This window comes from Cynoglossus semilaevis, chromosome 19, assembly GCF_000523025.1.
Source record: "Cynoglossus semilaevis isolate Cse_v1.0 chromosome 19, Cse_v1.0, whole genome shotgun sequence".
NCBI lineage: Eukaryota > Metazoa > Chordata > Actinopteri > Pleuronectiformes > Cynoglossidae > Cynoglossus > Cynoglossus semilaevis.
This window is the reverse complement of record NC_024325.1, coordinates 9,496,928-9,508,020: the sequence shown is the minus strand read 5'-3', so window position 1 is coordinate 9,508,020 and position 11,093 is coordinate 9,496,928. Positions and strand designations below refer to the sequence as shown.

Below are 11,093 nucleotides of genomic sequence, written 5' to 3'. Positions count from 1 at the left end.
AAAAACAAAAATGTTTGATTGTTGCATTTTTAGGTAATAAAACAAGGTTACAGATCAAATCAATAAAATGTGATCAGTCATTTTGCAGCGGCCAATCAGCAATCATTGTTTTCAATAAAAGCGTGAATCCTTCTACTTCAAACACTTAGTCGCTCAAAGTAAAATTTGAGCTTGGAGGATTTCACTTACAGCTGACATTAAAAGGAAATATATTTATTCGTGTAATACTGAATATAAGTACATTTTTAAATATATATATATATATTCGTAAGTGTACAATTAATTAATGAGACCTTCTAAAACCAACTCATAACAATATTTAATACACATAAATATATAATACACATACAAAGATCGTATTTAGTTGTAGAAATACAATAAATACCTTGTTATTTCCATACATATATTTACATTACAACAGCTTTCTGTCATTTTCATACAAATCAAACAACAACAACTGTAATACACTAAGTGACGTGGTCCTCATTTGACATTAATTCTAGAAATAAACAATCATTGTAATTTCAGATGAAATAAATGTAGGGTGGGCTTATGGTCGATGATATTTTAACAGCCCTTCACTCTGAACCTGCTGACAGTGGGGAGACTGTGAGGGAAATAATATATGTGTGTGTATGTGTGTGTGTGGATGGTGGGTGGCAACGTTACTGTGCCAAAAAAATGAGTGCTGCCTTATTTTAAGCCTACTTTACAGTTTCTGCAGCAGCATCTACAGAGACCAGAGAAGAAGAAGAAGAAGAGGAAGAAGAAGAGGAAGAAGAAGAGGAAGAAGGCCGAGTCACTATCTGAGTATCAGTCCCCCGGCGTGTTTGGACAGGCAGCATTGAATGTTGGGTTATCAGCCAGAGCCCCGGGGCAGGGTGGGGTAGAGCATGGTGGGTCAGGGGGAAGTAGTCATCTTTATGGTGTTCAGGGTGTGGCTGCTGTGGGACCAGGACTTCTCTTGAAAAGTCTTGGCCTACAGGTCCAACATCTGATGTCAGGATCATCTTTTTTTTTGACAAATCGCAGTCCAAATATTCCATGTTTGAAACACTGTAAATCAAGTTGATTTTTCTAAAAATATAATTTAATTATGATTTAACAGTGTTTTGCTTACTTTTAGTGACTATATTCAAATTCAAATTTTAGAATCAAATAGAATAAAAATTGCAATTGAAACTTCATATATCAATGAAATGATATTATTTCTATATTAAATCGTTTTTGCATGTTTATAAAATGTCTGTTTTTATTTTTAGTCAAATGGACAGTTACTATCAACACAATAAATACATTTTTACAACGTAGTGATTTAACACAGAGTTTTAGATTATTAACATTGAATAGAAATCCTTGTTGGGGGTAAAGAGCGACCATGACGTGTCACAAAGGCATAAGGTGGAATGAGAACCGGAGCCTTTTTATCAGTGTGAGAAAGCAAATCAGTAACGTGATCACTGTTTGGATCTGAAACACTAGACCCAGAAATCAGAGTTGTACTGGACTCAGTGTCACCCTTGTCCCTCTTTCTTGGCTGACACGTGACATTCTTCGGTGGCCCGTGGGTCAAGGTTGGCCTCAGAGTGGTGGAGAATTATCACATAATGCACACAACAGCAATGTGTCTTTTCAACAACTTTATTAATAGCTGAAAGGAGGAAATACAACACGTGCAGACACATTTGGAATTAGTACGTTACAGAAAACAGGCAAGAGTTACAGGCACGGAAAAAGAACAGAATTTACACACGCACACACGCACACACACATGCCAAAGGGGGCTCCCTTGAGGAACAGGACATTCTGAAACTGCCAAGAAAAACACTTGCTAAGCCGACGAGCCATTCCACTGATTTTACTTTTATGACCGAGAAAAACGTTTTTTATTTTTTACACTTTTGCACTAGTCTAGAAAAAACAGAATAGTCTAAAATAAAACTGAGGTTTTGCAGCAAAAGCATCCGCTGGTCAGGCAATGATTTTAAGCTTTGTGTAATTACCAATTTGTGGCCCTTAGAAAAACGTCCCCACGAGAGGTTTGTTCCAATAAAATGCAGCCTCCTGCAAAAAGTGCGTGTTGAGCAACAGAAGAAAGTCCTGAGTGAAAGAAAAAAGAGAAGTGTAAAAGGGAAGAGGAGAATTCTATGAGCACTGTGTGTACCATACCTAAGGCTGGGTGTCAGTGTGATGTGTTGCAATAAGGTGTGTACAGTCTGGATTCTCTGGAAATTCAAGAGGACGGAGCCAACTGACACACACACACACACACACAGCACAAATATAAATGTACATCGCTGACGTCACTACATCTGAATTTTTGAAAACCTCACAGTTCCCAACAACCCCTCCCCCCCCCAACATTTCAAAAGCAGTTGAGATTAAAGGGAAGTGACATCGTCAACACATGCCTCCAAATGGGAACTGATGCTTTCTGAGACAATGACAGTAACAGAAGGGGGGGGGCACGACGGGCACGACAGGATGCTGATCAGATGAAAGAGCCCGAAATGTCAGACAGCCTACAGACTGTTGTCGCCTTAAAATCTAAACAGCCAACACCAGTCTGATAAGCTATCTGACAGGCCGAGAGTGACGGAGACGTACGGAAGTACCACAACAGAAATGAAAAAAACAAAAAACAAAAAAACAAAAACAAAAACCAACAACAACAAAAGAATCCTAATCCTACTTACCACCAACGGGAGAAAAAAGGAAATGTAAGTGCTGTGACTGGAGCTGGTGCAGAGCGCAGCCTTCAGTCTGCTCAACAGTGCCTCTCTGTTTTGAATCTACTCGAGTGCTTCGTCTCCTGGCTCCAAGACTAGGGCAGTGCAACGAGTTCATTTGAAGGTTCAGCTGAGGTAACAGCACAGACGCTGTTCACTGTGCAGTGGAGCCTTTTTTCCTCCCTCTCTCTCTCTCTCTCTCTCTCTCTCTCTCCTGCGCTCGCACTCACTGCACTCAGCCCAGCGTAGCACAGCAGCAGCACACAGACGAAGGGAAAAAAATTAGCACAATTCATCGACAATTACAGAGAAAAGGCTGAAACTGGCGCAGGGAGCCAGCCGACGACGTCCAATAAAAATAAATGAAGACTGATCGCATAAAATGTTTGAGGAGCGTCTCGTGTGATGTCGTACACGAGCATTTGGTTCTCATCACGGGGGAGGAAAGCACTTTATAATGCTCCGAGGACAACCGAGACAAAGACTACAAACGCTAACCATCATTTTGACTGTCACACAGCTAAAAAAGAACAGCCACACTCTGACATACTCACACTGCCGGGCGGACTCCCTGTCCATTAGAGAAGCACCACCCGCGCTTAACCATAAAAAGATAAAAGACAGCAACAAACGTGGCCACGCGAACACGACCTACGATCCGTGTCTCGCTCTCTGCCAAGCACACACGGTCGTAGATCTGAGTCAATATGCGTCTGCATCTGGTAAAGTAGCTCCGGGCTGACTCATGTGCTCTCTTCCTGGAAGCAGAACAATGAGCGCAGACAAAGAACCAGCAGAGTGATTCATGGCCGATTTAGCTCTCTGCCCAAAACTTCCAAAAGTGCTTCACCTACATCACACAATTAAGGAAACATTCATTCAACAACTACAACAAACGACTGTGGAGTGATCCACACACAAAGACGGAGGACTGATATTCACTGTCCTCAAACACTGCACAACTCATGTAACACAAATGATATACAATCTATTTAAGGGTAGAAATACGAACTGGGTGGAAATATGACAACTGAACACATCAGATCACTCACGTGGAATCAATCTGTTGATCACCCTCTAATGTTAATGAAGTCAATTTTTGGTGACTGTACAGAAATATGATTACCGTACTGTAAGTTTCTGCTCAAATCTAGGCCTCATAGAAATGTATTACTCACATTGTCTTACCTCATGTGGCCACAACATGACACACTGTGACAACACAACAGCTACACACACAGTCACAAAACTCACGGGCACCTACCTCACACAGTAAAACAGCTGAAATCACAACCAAATGCAAAACCTTAAAAAAAGCAATTAAATAATCTCCGAGTTCAACATCTACATGTTGTTAATAAGAAAAAAAGAGACAGAGCGTGGCTTCAGACGCCGTGGTGGACAATTAGCCAGGAGCGGTCGAAAGGAGGAAAAGAGGAGGTTGGAGGCTGATGATCTGCCTTGACCGTGGCCCCTCGCCGCTCTTGACTCGTCCCTTGAGTTTCGGCGGCTGCCTCCTGTTGGCGTGGCTCTGGGCCACGCAGTTGACAACGGAGCAGACAAAGAAACATGTCACAATGACCAGAATCTTCTCAAAGAGTCATGACGACCGGTTCTCCTCCTGCCAGGAAATGCAAAGAGAAAGAGAGAAGAGTCTGGGGTCAGTTCACTGAGAGCCACACTCACTCCTCCCCTCATACACCCGACACCCTGTTCTCCCCTCTGCTCCTGATGCTCTAGGCTAGGTGGGGATCCAGCTCCATGTGCTGGACAGATAGAGATCAGGGGTAATAAAACATGCGGCAGCCCCCACCATCCTCCCTCCTAACGCCCCCGCTGACCCCAGCCCCTGCAGCCTCCCTCCACCAAGTTAAATTGGCCTGCTTCTCTCCTGTAACTGCAGGAGGCTCAAGTTACAAGAAAAAAGGAACATTGTTCTTGAAATGCCTTAATCTGTCCTTGTGCAACTCACAAGTCTATCCTTTCCTCCTCCTATCCTTCTAGTCGACTCACAAGTGAGGGAAAAAGGTCTGAAACGAATCACTCGGAGAAGGAAGACGAAGGGAGGAAGAGAAACGGAGAGGATGAAAAGAAATCCTTTGAAGGAGGAATAAGCTACGGCTACAACTGGCTCTTTTTGTTCTAGACAGGGGGGTTTGATGGATTGTCACTGATGGGGAGGGTTGGAGCTGGTGGTGGTGGGAGCTTGGCCCCCGCCCCGATCTACAGTCATCGCCGGGTTCAGGCGGAGCATTGAGTGCAAGTGTGTGTGTGAGTGAGACACAGAGGGGAGTGACTACACTCACACACACACTCCCAATTGGTACGATGGAGCATGAGTCAGCACGCCCCGCGCTACAGTAGTATAGTTCAATACAGCGAGTGGAGCCAGACACCCCTCCTCCCTGACACACACACACACACACACACACACACACCCCTCCAGCCCGCCCCAGTGCAGTCACTGTGGCCCCAAACAAGACCCTGTAATCTACAGTAGGACAAAGTTAGTGAGGACGGTGGAACCTCCGCTCCTGCTCTGGGTTTTCATTTCACGTGAATGTTAACAATTAAAGTCAAGTCCAAAGGCACAGGTGACTGAATATTATTTCCATGCCTGAAAACAAATTTAAAAACAGGCTTACATAAAGAGAGGGAGAGGACGGAGAAAAAAAAGTGGAGCGAGAAGGAGCGAAAGAGGCAAAAGTAAGGGGCCACATTCTTTACTTAGCGCGCACTTGTGAATGAATAGAGGCTGTGGGCCGGGGGCTGAGGGCCCCTGTACTTACAGTTAGTATCCCCTCACTGGTGTGATGGTGCAGCTCGGCCTTCTGGGCCTCCAAGTGCTCCCTGAAGGGCTTCTGCAGTGCCGCACCCAGCAGTGGAACAGATCTGCCTCCAACCAACGTAGGAAGAGAGAGAGAAAGAGAGAAAGAGAGAGAGGAGGGGTGGGGGAAGGAGGGAGGAGGAAAGGAAGAAGAGAGAAAAGAGAGAGGAGGGGGGAAAGGCATGGAGGAAGAACAGGAGAGGGAGGAGGGAGAAGGGGTGAGGGGGCACAAATCACGTCACATCATTGTTACTCACCAGCCCAAGGGCAGCAACAAAGGGAGGCATGCTGTCCTATCTCCTGTACTGAGCTGCTCTCTCCTGCTTCCTCCCTCTGAGGAGAGGGAACGGCAGAGAGAGCAACGAGTGCAAGCCCTTCAACGTTAATCCGCACAAACACACACACACACACACTCGTACGGACAGAAGAGGGGGAAAAAAGTTCAAACCGTACCACGGTCACAGAAAAAAAAAGAAAAAAAAGAAGAAAAAAACAGTGAAAAACCCAAAAGTAAAAAAGAAAACGGAAGAAAAGAAAGTTGGCCGGTCTTCACACAACAGCCCCGGCATCAGTAGTCACCCACATTCTCCCGCTCTGCTCTGCTCTGCTCTCCTCTCACTCACACACATACGCCGCGCTCTCTCCCTGACACACACTCACACACACACATCGGTGAACTCGTTCAACTCCCCTGCAGTGCCTCCTCTGCTGCTGCAGAGAGGAGAAATGAATGACTTCTCAGAACTCGCACATTTATCACAGGCGGTTCCTGTAAGAACTGGTTTCAGCCAATTAATGAGGAAGTGAGTCGTACCCGAGCTGTGTCATCACTGGCTGAGACCTGGGGGGGGGGTGGCCCACTGGGGGAGGGCGTTCTGTAAGACGGCCCATATTAGGAAACCCTTTACAAGATTTAGCCACCAACTACAAGAACACCACTACACCCCCCTCCCCACACTTTTGCCCCCCCACCATATCCCCAAATACATACATATATATTTATATATATACACACACACAGTTAAAAAAAAAGGCGAGAGACTGAGGAGAATGCCCCAGTAAAGCAGGTCTGTGGCCCATCCTTAGGCCGGAGTAAGTGATTAATCACTGAACAAACCCTCAGTAAAGACCGTCATACACTGATAATCACAATCCCTGACTCGTTGTTCCACTGCCGTCCTTCTGCCCCACTTCTATGTCTTTTGTTCACGTTCACGTCCAATCATCAAAGCACAGAGACACTGGAGAGATCTGAAGGCAGCTCTGCGTGGGCAGACATGTGACATACGGTTGAGTTCTGAACTGGTAACTTTCTCTGAAGGAGGCAAAGTAATTTCCGTTCGTACCCACCTACACAGGCACACACACACACACAGAAGAAACACAGATCGTGTTCAATGATCGAGCTCGCAATGAGGAAGCCTTTAAGTAATGATTAACTCTACACACCAGGTAACCATATCTTTCATGTGACGGGACAAAAAGCAGACAGGAAGTCTTGAAATAACACAACAGGAGTTAGTTAAGTTACTCACTGTATCAAAAAAAGAAAAAGAAAAATCAAGTTCATTTCTTTGGAAGGAAACAAAGCTCTCCTCTCTCCTATTCCCATCCCCCAGTTTTTTTCATAATTTCTAAGCATCAATAAAACCTCAGAAAATTATACAAGTGGTTAAACATTGACTGGATAAAAAGGCAAATTAATCGCTGAGGTGAGGAATAAAATAAATGTTCAAAAGCATGAGACATACTCTGGGCTTGAGCAGATAAAGCAAACAGGCAAGAACAAAGAGGGAGAGAAACCATTTTGAGAAATGGCGGGCAAATCATCTCTTACACGATGAGCAATACTGAGTCATGAGCCTGGGCAAATCCAGCCACAAAGACGCTCAGAGCTGCGTCTCAAACGTGTTTTTAATGCCTCACAGTCAGGACACCGCTTTATCCTTTTGGGGGATTTTATTTTTCATTTTCCCGTGAACGTGTGAAACTTTGGGATGTGAAGGTTTCTTCTGTTGAATTATAGAAAAAAAAAAGACTCGTGAGTACTTGAGATGTGGATCTTTTTGTGTGTAAAAGGTTTAGGAGATTATCTTTGTTGAACTCTGATAAAATTACTGTTTGTTTCTACAGGAATTCAGTGATAAATGTGTGTAACTGCATGAGTTAGATACTAAATTGTAAATGTAACAAATTGTAAAATGTTGTTGAGGATATACAGAAAACGTGAATCCTTATTGTCTCAGCAAGTTTGGAAATAATAATAAATAATAATAAAAAAACCCACTTTTGAATACTGTTTTAATCCAATTTCTAACCAACACGTCAAGGTTAAAAATAATCCTGGACTTTACGTGACAAAGGAAAAAAAGAAAAACTTCTCACTACAACAGATTTTTTTCATAAGCTTTTTAAAAAAAAAAACTTCTCACTACAACAGATTTTTTTCACAAGGTTTTTTTAAAAAAATTGTCTAAAAAAACTTGGACATCAATCAGTGATTGGTAAACTATTCAGAGCGCATGTAAAAAAGCAAACATATGTTTTAAATATTCCATAACACTCTTTACCAAGTGGCAAAGATTTTGTTGGTAAAACGTAAGAACAAAACTGCAGTGCAACCCTGGCTTATTTCTAGGTTTTTATTATAAATATATATTTTTTTATCCTGTAAAATGTCCCATGATAAAAGAAAAAAAAAACAATAATTGTGGGTATCTTTTGTGTATTTACTCAGCAAAAGTATCGAGTGTCTAAACTAATGTATAATTTAGAGCATTTTCAATTCACTTTCTCAAATATTGCTGCAGTAAAACAGCCTTTTTTATTTACTTCAAATAATGCTGTAATCTAATTTAAAGGAGGATTTTTTACACACTTAAGTTAATGTGTTTTTTATTTGTGGAATAAATTGGAAAAAAAGCATTGACAAGCATGAAAAGCCGCAGCAGTAAAAAGGTTCAGAAAATCTCTTTTTTCCAATGAGGAGAAATAAATAGCAATTTAAAAGGAAAATAATAGGAACAATGTCTTAAAATGTAGGTGGTTTTACAACTATAAAAGCCTGCATGTGTGCATCCCGCTTTACAACTTTTTAATTGTTCCTCTCCAATCCATTAAATTACTTCCAGAAGTTGTGCAAAACAAAAAAATAAATTAAAAAAATAGTTTCTTCTTTTTAGGGTTCTTTTTAGAGTTCTAAATTCATAGACACTAGACACATGTTCTTGTACGTGTGTGTATTCATTAAGACATTAGAGTGAAACTGGTATTTCATTCATCAAACTGTGAATACGTAGACTACAGAATACATACATCATCTCAGGGAAAGTCCAATTTTACAGCTGAACTAATCAGTTCACTCAGGACATCCAATTCTAAGAATTGAAAAATTTAGTAACAGCTGGATTTGGAAATGATCAACCTAATTTGGTAACTTGTAAAAAAAACTACCAACTAATGATTTAATGAGTGAACATCAGCCTGAAATAAATGTTTTTTTTTCTTTAGAAAACTAATTTCTTCATCCTTTCTATCAGAATTTGTCCACTATTTAACACTGGAGGGTTGTGGTTCTAGTAAAAAAACACACACACCACTGTCTCCTACAACGTCAGTTAAACATTTACTTTCTCATTCATCAAGTCCTCTACAGTCTGCTGATTCTGTGCCAGTTCCCAACAGAAACCCATGAAGAAGACAACCGTGCATTTGTGTCCTTCTGTAACTCTGAAGACGCTGCAATCAAGTCATTTAATCATTAAAATCATGACGAGGTTTAAAAGAACCAGCTGCTAATTTTACAACGTGTGAACACATTTTCTAGATTCACCTTCTCAAAGGGTTTCACGTTGTCACATTCATACTGTGGCTCAGTCAGTGTGTGATTTCACCTGTCTTTCAATAACACTGCTTTACTTTCTATTGTTAATAGAAACTCAGTAGAACATTCCTCCATTCCCCCCCTCTGTTACATGGGGAAAATTTAATTTCAATTCCAGTTTTAAAACTGCACAGCAAAAAGTCCACTGAGACAAATGTGTTTTGTGATTTTTGAATTTACAAACAGCTCTGTCTTTACTTGACAGCTTTACAGACTGAGAAAAAAAACTTTATCCACTAATTTACGTATATATATATATATATATTTGTGTCTATATATATATTACAGCCAACAGTCCTCATTTTTTTCTGAGCTCTAGATAATGACAATATAAAAAGTAGTCATTACGAGAATAGAAGTAGAAGCTGTATTTCCACTGAACTGTGCCGTGTCTGTGTGTAAATGTAAAGCTACATTGTGTAACATTTACCAACGATAATGGTTAATAAAAGTTATCTGATTGATTATGAAACACCACCACTGGTGCATTCTTCAGAAAACGCTGGTGAAATGTGGAGTTTGTCTGTGAGCTAATGGTTTTTTTTATATAGGTACACAAATATAAGTGAAAGGCAGTAATAGTGTCACAGTTAAATTACACAGTTCATTTAAGGTGCACTTTTAAAAATGCCAGACAAATGACAAACGTCAACAAATCCTCAGCTTATTACAAAATACATTCTAATATAACAGTAACAGAATTTGGTTTTCATCAATAAATTGTTTCCCGCTGCTGTTCACAGGGTGTGTTAAAAACTAAATTCCACAGGCCATGAGTCAGAGGTGCCCTTTGACCCGGGTCCATAGGCACTCACCTAAAATGGCACATAAAGGCAGCCTCGGCCGTAAATTTCATTCTTTATGATACAGGCGCTCTGAAGGCACTTCAGATCTTACACTTGGTCAGGGAAAACACACACACATGCACACACACGCGTGCCCTGACGTTGGAGACCGGCGATGACAGAGGACAGGGCTCATGTGACAGATAAATCCTGGCCAAGTCCAACTCGTTACAACACCATCACAACAACTGGCTTAGGCAATCGCTAGTGTTACCCAACGCTCCACGGGGCCACAGTTCACACCTAACATAACAGCAGAAACACTGCAACACACACACACACACACACTGTAGCTGTGTTTGGCAGTGCTCTTGACCGACTGATGCTCTGACCTCCAACCATCACAGTTTTTAACACTGTTATGACATCACAGAGAGCCCGACTGAAAGACTGAGGAAAAATGAGATTTTATTTAATGATGGTCTGATAAAAAAAAACCCCAACAAAATCAGATGAGTAGAAGTGTTTGTCACCGTTTTCTAGGTAAAACATGGGATTACAGCGTAAGGTTATCTCAATGTGTGTGTGTGTGTGTGTGTGTGTGAGCTCCTCCTCCAGTTCTACTGGACTTTTTCCCAGTGACTTCACCACTAAAACATGGAGCCCACTGCTCGACGGAGATCCCCCTGTCGTGGGTGTTTATCACATCCCTGCTTCACAGCAATCTGTGCGAGCCAACACACAAGCGCACACACACACACACACACACACACACACACCCAGATGAACACACACACAGTCGAACCTTATGAGCACCAACAGTGCTGCCAGGAATTTAGGGACACCAATTACAGGAGTCCATTATGCCT

At 41.9% G+C, this 11,093-nt stretch overlaps 1 long non-coding RNA gene across 8 annotated transcripts in view; it reads right to left on the bottom strand.

The window, feature by feature from the left end:
• Positions 1-1,625: 1,625 nt before the first annotated feature.
• Positions 1,626-11,093, bottom strand: part of LOC107990082 (uncharacterized) — a 55,716-nt gene continuing 46,248 nt past the window's right edge. For 3 of the 8 annotated variants that reach the window (XR_003052897.1, XR_003052898.1, XR_003052895.1), the window contains one exon: positions 1,626-7,568. This is a non-coding gene — a long non-coding RNA (uncharacterized LOC107990082). The remainder of the gene's footprint in view (positions 7,569-11,093) is intronic. The other 5 variants (XR_001761651.2, XR_003052901.1, XR_003052896.1 and 2 more) reach the window with 5 other exon arrangements.